This window comes from Eulemur rufifrons, unplaced genomic scaffold (genome assembly GCF_041146395.1).
Source record: "Eulemur rufifrons isolate Redbay unplaced genomic scaffold, OSU_ERuf_1 scaffold_150, whole genome shotgun sequence".
Lineage (NCBI taxonomy): Eukaryota > Metazoa > Chordata > Mammalia > Primates > Lemuridae > Eulemur > Eulemur rufifrons.
Window position 1 is genome coordinate 305,046 of NW_027182932.1, and position 13,820 is coordinate 318,865.

The following is a 13,820-nucleotide window of genomic DNA, read 5'->3' on the forward strand; positions in this document are numbered from 1 at the left end:
GGGTAGAACTTTGGCTGGCAGAACTGGGACAAGGGTGCCCTTGATTGACACATCTTGGTGAACACTTCTTGGACTGGGTCTCCTAACTTCATAATTCTTTTCCGAAGAAAGTTGTCACACCTTTTCTTGAAAATTCTTATTTTTAAGTTAGATCTACTCCATATTGAGTGGGGAGAGGGTTAAGTGCATATATTTGCATAAACTCTTAAATGACCTAAAAGTCCACTTTTGCCCAGACTTTTAAAAAATTGTGTAGCAATAAATAGTATATTTCCCAAAATGAGTGAAAACCCGGGGTAGGGGTTTGGAGAAAGTTCTGGATCTTCGTGCACTAGGCCCCAGGCTTCTCCCGGGGACTGCCCGGCGGCCGCCCGCCCGCGTCCTTCCGCCGAGCGCGAGTGTCCGCCGGCCGCCGCCACCGAGTCTGGGCCCGGGGCCTGCGCGGCGCGTGGTCCTGTCTCTCGGCCTGCCGTCCTCCCCAGCCCGCTCCGCGGTCTCCCACCCTCCTCCCTTCTTCAGGTTCGGGCCCTGTTATTGCCGTTCCAAGCCCGCATCTTCACCTCTGTCCTAAATTTCAGTTTTACGTTTCCAGCTGCCAAGTGGGCGGCTTCACCTAGTGGCCCCCAGGCCACGGCCTCTCTCGTGGTGAGCAGCGAGCTTCCCTGTCCGTCTCTCCCCCGGTCTCCAGTCTCACAGCGCAAACATTCCTCAGGGCGGCTCCCTCGCGCACCCGGCCGCCCTGCCCAGAGCAAACCGCCCGCGTGGTGCCCCCTGCCGTGACCGAGCCAGCCCCGCAGGAGCGGCCCTGCTGACCACGGCACGCGTTCCTCGGGAGCCACGCTCCTGGCCCTACCTCTGGCTCCTGCAAGCCCACGTGGGGTTTGTTCACGGAATCCTTGCCCCACTACCTGGACTGACTTCGGTGCTAGCGAACCGCTGTCGCCATGCAAGGCTGCACTCATCTCCTTGACCACCACACACGTAAACATGCCTGACCACCACACACATACACACGCCTGACCACCACACACATACACATGCCTGACCACCACACACATACATACACATGCCTGACCACCACACACACACACATGCCTGACCACCACACACATACACATGCCTGACCACCACACACGCCTGACCACCACACACACATACACATGCCTGATCACCACATACATACACATGCCTGACCACCACACACATACGTAAACATGCCTGACCACCACACACATACACACGCCTGACCACCACACACATACACATGCCTGACCACCACCACACATACATACACATGCCTGACCACCACACACATACACATGCCTGACCACCACACACATGCCTGACCACCACACACACACATACACACGCCTGACCACCACACACATACACATGCCTGACCACCACAGACATACATACACATGCCTGACCACCACACACATACACATGCCTGACCACCACACACATGCCTGACCACCACACACATACACATGCCTGACCACCACACACATGCCTGACCACCACACACACACACATGCCTGATCACCACACACATACACATGCCTGACCACCACACACATACGTAAACATGCCTGACCACCACACACATACATAAACATGCCTGACCACCATACAGACATAAACATGCCTGACCACCACATACATAAACATGCCTGACCACCACACACATAAACATGCCTGACCACCACACACATACATAAACATGCCTGACCACCACACACATGCCTGACCACCATACAGACATAAACATGCCTGACCACCACATACATAAACATGCCTGACCACCACACACATGCCTGACCACCATACAGACATAAACATGCCTGACCACCACATACATAAACATGCCTGACCACCACACACATGCCTGACCACCATACAGACATAAACATGCCTGACCACCACACACATACACATGCCTGACCACCACACACATGCCTGACCACCATACAGACATAAACATGCCTGACCACCACATACATAAACATGCCTGACCACCACACACACATGCATAAACATGCCCGACCACCACACACACACAAAATGCCTGACCAACACACACACACATGCCTGACCACCGTACAGACATAAACATGCCAAATTGTGGTAGGCCTTCTTGGTATTCCCAGAACATTCTGCGTGGCTGTCACTGCCCTCACCTACTGTGCTGTCATTGTCTGCTGTCCTGTCAGTCTCTCCCGGGCAGTGCCAAAGCCACGGGGACCATGTCTGATGCCGATTTGCCTCCCCAGTGCTAGCTTACTTTAATCAATACAGCATAAATAAGTATTCTCGTAAACATAAATATAATGAATTTTTAGAAAATATAAATATAATAAAATTTTAATAAATGTTGAATGAAAATTTTCCCCACATCCTATGAAAATTTTGAACATACTGAAAAGTTGAAATCATTGTTCAGTGGATATCTCACCTAGCTCTCACAAGTAACATTCTGTTTTATTTGCTTTATCATATATCTATTCAAATATCTCTGGATCCATTTTTTTTTTAGTGTATTCAAACAAAATTGCAGGTATTGATACCCTTCGTCCCTAAACACTTCAGCACGGATACTGGGGAAGCCAACTCTCCCTGTGCGGCTTTGAGACTGGAAGGCGGTTCCTCCCCGCAGAAGGGATTGGGACCTGACGCTGGGCTTGACGAGATTCTTTCCAAAGACTTAGGAAAGTGCATGACAGTGAAGTCATCAAACCGAAGACACAAGTTAGACTTAAGGATTTAACTGCTAGGCAAGTCCGCCGACACGTGGTTCATTCTGCTTCTTCTGTGGGCAGGCGGTTTCGCGTCCGTCCTTCAGTCGGCAGAAAGGCGAGGTGGCTCTGCTCCTGTGCTGAGGCCACCCAGCTCTCCTCCGGTCACCTCCAGTCAGCACCAGCATTTGCAAGGTGACCGTCCAGGAGAAAGGGAGCCATGTGGGTGGCCACAGAACGGAGAAGAGTCTGAAACTGGCCGCAGAGCCTGACAGCACCAGCCCCCAGGCACCTCTGTGGGGATCAGAAAAGTAGGGGCCCTGGCGTGCCAAGGTGACAGTGCCTTTGTACCCTTGCTGCGGGTCCCTTCCTCTGGGCTGACCTCCCCCACACTGAGCCGCAGACCTGTGTGAGCAGAGGCAGCTTGATTCCAGCTCCCTCTTCCTCCCTCGGCCGCTCCCCTCGCACACGTGAGGCACACACTGCTCAGCAGCCCCGACTGCGTACGCACAGGGACAACTGCCCACATGCTCATCACAGCAAAATAAATTGCCTCAGTTAATTTCTACAGTGAAATTTCTCCAGAAAAAAGAGACCTTCGGAAATAACTTATACGTACTCCTGCTCTCCTCTGTTCTACGTCTGTGTGTGTCCACCAGGCGGCAAAGACACGGCGCCCCCATCTCTGCTCTCCTGGAGCTTCGCGGCCAGTGGGGAGACGGCAGCGGTGAAATAACTGCACGATGAAAGTGCAGTCAGGAACCACAGTCGTGGTCCTGAGAGAGGAGAGCTCTCGCTATGTGCCTGTGACCGGGAAACCTGCTCCAAACCAGCAACGCCCGGGGTCCGAAGGACCAGCTGACATTGGGTGACAAAGGCCGTGAGAGGTGGGGGAGGAGAGAGCTCCCTGGGTCGAGGGAGCAGCCCCTCAAAGCCTCGTGCCTGAGGGAGCACAGCCCAGCCAGGGTGCAGGCAGCGCAGACCACAAGGAGGGAAGCGTCTCGAGGGGGCCGGGGGGGCCAGGCTCTGAGGAGCCAGGGAAGGGTTTTCGGGGGCGGTGTGCGGAGTCAGCTCTGCCCTTGGAAAGCACAGTGGGGCTGTCCAGCGAAGGAACGGAGGCCGCTGGGGAAGGGCAGGTTTAGGCTTCCGAGCTAGGTGACCGCTGGGGTGGTCCAGGTGGAAGATGGTGACAGCCGGGAGCTGAGATTCAGGTAGCAGCAGGAAAGATGGGGAGAGGGGGCCAGCCTGAGAGGGGTTTGGGAGGTGAAGGGGACCTGAGGCTGTTGGCAGGGGGCGCTGAGGGGGCAGGTGACCTAGAGCGGGGCAGCTTATGTTTGCAGAGCATCTGGGTTTAGGGAATATATTTGGCTTTCTCTGGTTGGTCCTGAGTTGGAAGGAGGAACAAAACAATATGGAAACTGGCAGTCATGGACCAAGTCCTGACCATGCTGGGCTGACTGCTGCGGAGGCCATGGGTCGGGGACTGTCGTATATGGTCTGACCGTTGTCTGCCTGTCTGACATATTCAGTCTCTCAGTTCCCTTCCCCTGTTGGTCATTCTCTCACTTGTGAGTGGCCGACTGACTCCGGGAAGGCTGGAGACCCAGGTCTTCACAGCTTGTGGACGCCCCGCTTGTCACCAGTCAGTCACAGAGGGACAGTTGTTTCTTCTTGTTGCTGTATCATCACAGAGATCACCTGACAGACAGCAGCCACACAGCAGCATTGGAGACCCTGGGCAGAATGCAACAGACCGGACTCACGACCACATGGCGGAAGCAAGACCCATTAATGGTCCTTATGAGATGCTGCAGAGCCCGGAACCCGGTTGCCCAACCTGGGCCAAGACAACAAATCCCACAGGCCGTGAGGACCAACCTTAAAGAGACAGTTTTTTCCTTAAGGCATTGTGTAGTCTCTACTCTGCGCTTGACTCATCCGAGTGCAGCCCGAGTTAGCCCGGCGCAGACTGCCGCGGCCGCCAGCGAGAACCCTGCAGCGTGTGACTGTCCACCACGGCGCGTGCCAGCGAGTCAAGGCTGATCCGCAGTCCGCGCGGGAGGCGTGGTCGTGTTCACAACGTCCGCCAAAGGTAGCAGTAGCTTTCTTAAAGTCGTGTCTGTTTATGTGCTTTCCACCTCTGCGAACATCGCTCGGGCTGTTTGCATAAAGAGTGAGTGAGTAATTTCTCCACACAAAGTGTCCGAATAATCAAGGGTGCCTCGTTTGGGAGCTCACGTCAGGGCTGGATTTCTAGCCCTGATGATTTCCAGAGTGAGTCTCTCTGTGCAGACAAGTCCCAATACTGTTTCCAAAGAGCTTGAGAGGAAGCAGCGCCAGACGTCCTGGACCCAGGGACAGTAGCTCCGGGAGGGCTGCATGGAAACCAGGAGGAAAGGAGTTGCCTGTGCCACGAGGCTGGAACCCGCCTTCCCATTAGCTGGGCTCCACCTGCGGGGCTCTCCTGGTTTCTTTCGGGCTGCAAGTACTGGCCCATCACTGCATGAAGGTTGCTGAATGCAAATCTTGTTTTGGTCCTTTGTCCGTGGTGCAAGTGGAAACACCATCAGCTGAATTCCCAGTCCTCCAGTGTGATGGGACTGGGACTGCCCAGAGGGGTTTACCCTGGGGGTGTGGGGCCGATGGCATGTCCGGCACTCAGTAAGATTGAGGCAGTGAGCTCTGCTGGGCTAATCTAAGCACGTTGCTAGAGCAAGTATCTTCTGACATAACATTCATCACAAAGAGGAAAGAAGAGAGAAAAAAGGGATCATCATCAGTGACCAGGGGCCTACAGAAAACTAAGAGAGTGATTACGGGCAAGAGGAGAAAAACAAAACGGAGATCACAGGGTCCTGGCCCAGGGTCTTGGATGGAAGCCGTCCACTTAGGAGACCACGAGATCACTGGTGAGCTTGCTCTGAAGGTCCGAGTCAGCTGCTCCTGCTAGGGACTCTCTAAAGTTCAAGGTGGCCTATGGAATAGTCTTATCCCCATGGTGTGGGGTTCTGGGTCACATCTGTAGTTGTGAATCACGAACCAGGCTGTAAAATGTAACTGTCTGGAGTTTCACTGCGGTATTTGCTGTTAACAGTGGATGGTAAGTCCCAATAAAGTTTAAGAGCAGTTTTCTCAGATGTCTCTTCTAATAGACAAAGTCTCCAGACTGAAGATCATGAAGAAGCTCTCAGGAGGATGTGGTGGGACGGCATCTGTCACCTGCTGGCGATGGCATCGGGAATAATGCATGAGTCCTTTGCAGTACTTTGCCATATCCACGTGCAGCAGGGCAGAATGTAGTATCAGAGGTGAAGTACTCAAATACATTACAAATTGTCTTAGTCCATTCAGGCTGCTAAAACAAGATACCATAGACTGGGTGGCTTAAAAACAACAGAAACTTATTTCTTATAGTTCAGGAGGCTGGGAAGTCCAAGATCAAGGTGTGGCCTGTTCAGTGTCTGGTGGGTCCCACTGCCTCATAGGTGGTCTTCTTCTCACTGGAAACCCACACGGTGAAACAGGCAAGGGAGTCTCCTGTACCTCACTGTAATGCCCAGGCTGGAATACACTGGCATCATCACAGCTCACTGCAACCTCAGGCTCCTGGGCTTAAGGGATCCTCCCGCCTCAGCCTCCTAAGTAGCTGGGACTACAGGTGTGCACCACCATGTCTGGCCATATATATATATATATATATACACATATTTTTATAGAGATGGGGTCTCACTGTGTTGCTCAGACTGGTCTTGAATTCCTGGGCTCAAGGATCCTCCAGCCTCAGCCTCCCGAAGTGCTGGGATCACAGGCATGAGCACTGCACCTGGCCATTGGACATCTTTTATAAAGGCACCAAAGCCATTTATGAGGGCTCCACCCTCATGACCTAATCACCCCCCAAAAGCCCGACTGTTAATACCCAATCATATTGGCATTAGGATTTTGATGTATGAATTTTGGTGAGACATAAACATTCAGTCTATCGCAGCAGTCTGTAGGATAACGTGTTCTCCAGGGAGAGAGCCACGTGGCAGAAGGCCCAGTGGGAGAGCCTTCCCCCAAAGGGGTGCCAGGTTGGCTGAGAATTGTCCTACTTTTAATTTAAGGATGTCGTTTGTTCTTACAACCTGTTTAGAATATCGTGGGTGGTAAAGGTAGTGTCATTTTTGATATGATGTAACATTTTATTTTATTTTATTTTATTTTTTGAGACAGAGTCTCGTTCTGTTGCCCGGGCTAGAGTGCTGTGGCGTCAGCCTAGCTCACAGCAACCTCCAATTCCTGGGCTCAAGCGATCCTCCTGCCTCAGCCTCCCGAGTAGCTGGGACTGCAGGCATGTGCCACCATGCCCGGCTAATGTTTTCTCTATATTTTTAGTTGTCTGGCAAATTTCTTTCTATTTTTAGTAGAGATGGGGGTCTTGCTCAGGCTGGTCTTGAACTCCTGACCTCGAACTCCTCCTGCCGCGTCTCCCAGAGTGCTAGGATAACAGCTGTGAGCTACCATGCCTGGCAAGATGTAACATTTTAAAGGGTTCTTTTATAATGGTCCCATAAAGTGTGTGCCTTGATCACTTGATGTAAAAGTTGGGATGCCCCAGGTTGGAAATACAAAAACAAGCGGCTTTTTAGCAACTGTAAGGGCTGTGGCTTTTCGATAAGGAAGTGCTTTAAGCCATCCTGGAAATAGACATACAATAACTAAAACATGTTCGAATCCCAGGAAAGGCAGAAGCCAGATAAATCCAGCTGCAGAGAGTCAATGAGCCCTTGAGACTTGGTTCCATGGCCATGTTCCGTCTTTACAGATTTTCCACGGTTATCCTGTTGACAGGTCATGACACATGACATGACACATGACCTGAAAAAACTACAACTGTCTTTTTAAAGTTTTCTCTCCAATGTTGATTTAAGGTATTAATTGTAACCACTTTGTGGAAGAGAAAAGTAGTTAATTGTGGTGAATCTTCTTCTTCACTGCAAGCAGATAAGGGAACCTGCTGTGGAAACTGCTGCATCTGGTCCCTTAGCTCTGGGGATAAAGGAACTTTGCCCTCCAGGTATGTCTGGGGAGCGACCCCAGGCTGCCATCCAGGAGCTTCCCAGGAAGTGCTCCAGGCTGTAGAAATGGATGCTAGAAGGCAGTTTTAGTAAATAGGTCCAGCACAGTAAAAAAATGTACATTTCCTTTTGTCTGCGGGGCTCCTTTGAGATGCTCAGAGCTCCACGGGGCACCCGGTAGCTGGGTGGGAGGGGGCAGAGCGGATCTTGAGTCCTTTCAATGTCTACCAGTGTCCTTGTCAGCAGGGGTAGGTGGGGAGTGTGCCACCCAGCTGTGTGGCCACAAGTTCATATTGGCTTCCGTCTCAGTTAAAGTCCTTTCAAAATGTTCTGCAGCCAAAGGGGCTGTTTCCCATTCTAATTTGTTTCTGAAGTGGGCATCTTTTGGGGGACAATTCCAGGACAGTATAGGTTAGAAAAACCACCCTCCAAACTGAGGTGGAGTTGAGGGACCAAACAAAGACTCGGACGAGCCCAGCGTGGCAAGCTGGACGGGCCCATCAGAGGTCGCCGCAGGGCGCCTGCTCCCGGGCACACAGGAACTCCGTCCACGGGAGCTTTCCTGCCCCGCACGGTCTGCATCTGCCACCCTGGCGCGGCTCCAGTCCCTTCCCTGGAGTGAGGCCGAGCTCTCACGTCGTGTCATTGCGTGTCCCCATGGACACAAGTCACGCGGGCACAGCGCCGTCATCATGTGCCTTCATGCCACCCACGTCGTGGTAATGACAGTGTAAGTTTCCACTGGGGGCATTTCAGCACCACCTTAGCTGGAGGGTCCCACAGGACAGCTAGAGCAGTGCCAAGGCAGCCAGGGCTGGCCTACGCCACGCAGGAGGCACCAGCCGGGCGCGGGGGCTCAGGCCTGTCATCCCAGCACTCTGGGAGGCCGAGGCGGGAGGATCGCTTGAGCTCAGGAGTTCGAGACCAGCCTGAGCAAGAGCAAGACCCCACCTCTACCAAAAAATAGAAAAATGAGCCGCACGTTTTGGTGCCTGTAGTCCCAGCTGCGTGGGAGGCTGAGGTGGGAGGATCCCTTGAGCCCTGCAGTTTGAGGTTGCTGTGAGCCAGGCAGAGTGCGAGCCATTGCCCTCTAGCGGAGGCAACAGAGTGAGACTTTGTCTCAAAAAAGCAAAAAGAAAGTGCCACACAGCTCTTGTGCCCCGGTCCAGGGGCGTGGATGCTGTGGCCTTGGGGCCACATGTGGTCTTCCAGATCCGTGAGTGCGTGTGGCCTTTTGACAGTGGAGGGGCCGCACTCGAGCACCCCCACCCAGCACAGCACTCCTCTCCGTGTGGCAGGAAACTTGCGTCCCCCAGCATCCAAGTTCAGGTTTACCTGCACTGACAAAATGAAATGGCAGGGCCTGCTACCGCAGCACCTTCTTCTACTCCCGAATGTCGCGGGAAGGTTTCTCCTAGCCCATCCCAAAGTCTCCTATAGTATTAGTAGTATCTTTTTTTTTTTTTTTTTTTTTGAGACAGAGTCTCACTCTGTTGCCCAGGCTAGAGTGAGTGCCGTGGCGTCAGCCTAGCTCACAGCAACCTCAAACTCCTGAGCTCAAGGGATCCTCCTGTCTCAGCCTCCCGAGTAGCTGGGACTACAGGCATGCACCACCATGCCCGGCTAATTTTTCCTATATATATTTTTAGCTGTCCATATAATTTCTTTCTATTTTTAGTAGAGATGGGGTCTCGCTCTTGCTCAGGCTGGTCTCGAACTCCTGAGCTCAAATGATCCGCCCACCTCGGCCTCCCAGAGTGCTAGGATTACAGGCGTGAGCCACCATGCCGGGCCAGTAGTATCTTTTTTGATTGTTTGCATGATGAATTACAGTCCAGTTGATTTTTACCGGAAATGTTCTAGGTATGGCTTTTAGGAGATGTTGACCGACTTTCTGGCCCTCTTTGACCATCAGGTTTATTGTGGAAGGAGGGATCTCGCTGGTCCCTTTCCGGGTCAGCCCAGTCAGCTTCTGCGTCCAGGAGGTACAGCTGAGGCTCCGACCAACATGTGCACAAGCTGACGTAGGTCAGCTGACCCTGGGTCATATGGATAGAAAAGAATTCTCAATTTTCCCATGGAGAGCTGCTGGTCTAATTTGGGTCTAGGGAAATCCTTGATTATAGCTCTTAATTCAGCTCAGGTGCAAGGTTGACATTCTACAGCTGCCTACAGTATCCACCTGGCATACGGAAGAAAAATATATTCACGGGGAATACATTTTGGGTTTTAGGAGAGTAGCTGGGAAGAGAAGGGCAAAGCAGACGGAGGAGAGGGAGGAGAAAAGAAGGAAGGGACGTGGAGAAGTGGTGCCGGGTCCGCGAGGCTCCCGAGGGCCGTGGGGAGCCGGCTGCTGCTCCAGGTCCGCAAGTTTGTTCACGAGCTTTGGGCAGACAATCTCATAGTAAGACGATGTTTTCATTCAGAATTTCCTTTGGGCCCCTGCAGACTAATTAAAAAACTGCTGCCCGTTTGGGCCTGAGAAATCTCATTCATTTTCTTTTCTAGAGACCCTCCCAAATGGACAGTCTTTTCAAGCCCAACGCTCCCAGAGCTGCCCCTGAAGGCCTGGGCCACCCCAGCGAAGCTGTGCCGTTTAGAAAGATCGGCGGGGACCAGGGTTGCCAGGAGGGGACCTGTGAGGAGCGTTTTCTGGAGGAGGGGGAGGGTGCAGACCTGGATGCTTGTGAGCACCAGTGACAGGACAACACGCCTGTGCCACCTCCAGCCACAGACCCCAAAATCTGGGGGGAAAGTTGGAGAGGACACTCCCAAGGCGAAGCTCCCCGGACAAAAAGTAGAGCGGAAAGGAACCTCACCCAGTGTCCCCGCTGGTCACAGCAGAGGTCCCTGCCGGACGGGGCTGGGTCTGGGAGGCTCCTCGGCAACAGGCCCCCACCTGGCGCGTCGCCCCGTGGTGATTCCCAGCTTTAGAAGAGGCACAAAAGATGGCAAAAGGGATGCAAAGAAACGGCCTGATCCACCAATGACGACAAGCAAACGAGAACCAAGACGGGGACCCAGGCACCAAGGACTCAGCCAAGGACTCAGCGCGAGGACAGGCGCTCAGACCTGGCGCTGACACGCGGCACCCCACGCGCCACTGCAGACAGGGCTGGGGGGCGCAGGGGGGGCGGCACCTTGGAGAAGCTGTCAAGACACCGTGGACGTGAACGGAGACCCCCGGTGAGGACAGGCGGAGGCTGCGCGTGCAGAGCCGGCTGTAGCCAGGGAGCGGCCGCCGTCACTGTCACTGGGTTTGGCCGAGGCCCCAGGGCGGGCTGGGGAGCGGGACAGCTTCGCGGTGGCGGAGGGCGGGCCCTGGGTGTGCCCTGGTGGCGCTGCCTGCAGGGAGGCGTCTGGGGGGCTGGTTTGGGGAGAATACTCGGCTTTCTCTGACTTGGAGGCAGGAGGAAGAAGCAAGGACGCTACAGCCACTGACCAAACCCTGAGTCTGGACAAGGCTGCGCAGGACGCGGTTTGGCTTTGCAGGCCGGGGCGGAGTTTCGTGTTACGAATGCTCTGCCCACCGCCTGTGTGCACAGTGACCTTCTGTTGGAGCTACAGCCATTGCTAAAATGACAAACGATTCCACAGACTGGCCTGTGCTGGACGTGGCACAGAGAAGACCTTGAGCAGTGTGTCCACAAAGGCTCTAAAATGTCAGAGGCAGCGGTTTGGGCACAGTCCGGCCCCTCCCGCCTTCTCTGCCTCCCGGGGCCTTTCGAGCCCAGGCCCCTTCCAGCCACAGCGCACCCGCTGCCCCGGCCTTCCCTTCCACCATCCTTCCCTTCTGCTCAGGTAGAAAGGTGTGGGTGAGAGCCAGACCAGGTGACTCAGGCGCCAGTAATGCTTGTACTTTGGAGGGGGCCTGTCCTCCGCAGACTTTAAGACGCAAAGCAGCTGAGCACTAACAGTGGGGGGGGGGGGGGCCGAGATAAGGGGCCTCTCCCGCCTCTGAGGCTGTCCCCACCCCTTTCCCGGTGGCTCTGACTCCCCACTCCCTGCCCGTCCAGGACCCCAGGGGAGCAACAGGTCCTTCCTGCCTGACTGCCAGGCCAGGGGGAGCAGGTGAAGGCACGGTGGCTCCTGGGAGGGGCTGTCCTTGCCACAGAACCAGCGAGGACCTCCTCGCAGGGAGACGCACGGCAGGTTTATAAAGGGAGTTCCCGGTGCCCGAGTTCCCAGAGCCCGAGTTCCCGGAGCCGGATTCCCGGTGCCCGAGTTCCCGGAGCCCGAGTTCCCGGAGCCGGATTCCCGGTGCCCGAGTTCCCGGTGCCCGAGTTCCCGGAGCCCGAGTTCCCGGAGCCGGATTCCCGGTGCCCGAGTTCCCGGAGCTGGATTCCCGGAGCCGGAGCGTTTCTCAGATCAGAGGATCCAGCTGTGAAACACGTGGCACCGACAAGCCCACTCACTGCATTGCACAGTGTGCAACCGTAACCACTGTCCTTTGGTCTAAATTCTCCTAAACTGTTATAGCCATAACCATCAATAAAAGAGATGGTTGGGTTTCGTAAACACTTATCTTGACCCTGGAAAGCCTCAGCTTCACTGAGAATGTAAACGGCCTGGATGCACAGCCGTACCTAGCGAGGGAACCATCCCTGGAGAGACCGGCACTGCCAGGGCGCCAGTGTTGCTGACTGGAACGAACGCGGGCTCCGAGCCACGCACACCTCAGTCTGCATTTGGGTTTCTCCAAATTCCCAGCCATTTGTCCTCAGGCCATCGTGGAATTTGAATTCTGCTCACCGCATTTATAAGGTGGGGATCGTCTTTGTCTCAGGATTTCGTAGGAAGATGAGATGGGACATCCCGTGTGAGCAGCTGAGCAAAGTGCCTGAGCACAGACAGTGCGGGGGACGTCACGCCCCGCTCTGCTGTCAGACGCCTGTCCGTGTCAGCCGAATGTTGCCAGAAACCTTATTTCTAGAATGAAAATGGAAACAGCAAAGACAAGGTGTATTGTCCATGACGGGGTGGAAAATGGCAAGTGTCCCACTAATTCCCTTTGGTACCTGACTTTGCAAGGTTGGTTACACAGATAAAGGGAAAATGAGAGACTTCAACAAATGCCAACATATCATGGCAGTATTTAGCTAAGAGAAATAATAATTTGGGGGTAAAAATGATTAGATGAACAGAGGGTGAGCTATACCTTAATTTATTTTTTGCTATTTTTTATTGAGGGGAAATTCACAGTGCAAATAATCATTTTAAAGTGATACTCAGTGGCATTTAGTGCATTCAGAATGGTTTGCAACCAGCACCTCTCTCTAGTTTCAAAACTTTTTCATCGCCCCAAAAGGTCTCATGCCTACTGAGTAATCACCCCACACTCTACTCCTGGCCCCTGACAACCAGTAATCTCCTCTCTGTCTCTAGGGATTTGCCTATTCTGGACATTTCATATAAAAAAAAATCATACAATATGTGACCTTTTGTGTCTGGCTACTTATACTTAGCATAATGCCTTTGAGATCTGTCCAAGTTACACATGTATCAGTACACAACTCTTTTTTATGGCTGAATAATATTCCATTGTATGTATAAGCCACATTTATCCATCCAGTCATTTATTGACGTGCATGTTTCTATGTTGTGGCTATTAGTAATGAAGCTGTTATAAACATTCATGTGCAAGTTTCTGTGAGGGTGTATGTTTTTATTTTGTGTAGATACATATTCATACACACACACACACACACACACACACACGAGTGGAACTGCTGGATCGTATGATAGTTCTGTGTTTAACTTTTTGAGGAACTGACAAACAGTTTTCCACAGTGACACCACCATTTTTCATTTCCTCCAGCAATGCACTAGAGTTCCCATTTCCCCACACCTGGACAATACTTGCTATTTTTCATTATTTTTATTACCATCCTAATGTGCAGGGAAGTTAGCTACGCTCCCCGTAAAGAGGTTTTTCTCCAGTCGGGTCTCTCAGGCAGGGGTCATCGCAAAGGATGAAAAAATAGTAGGAAACAGAAATAAAAAATAATAGTAATACGCAGAGCCA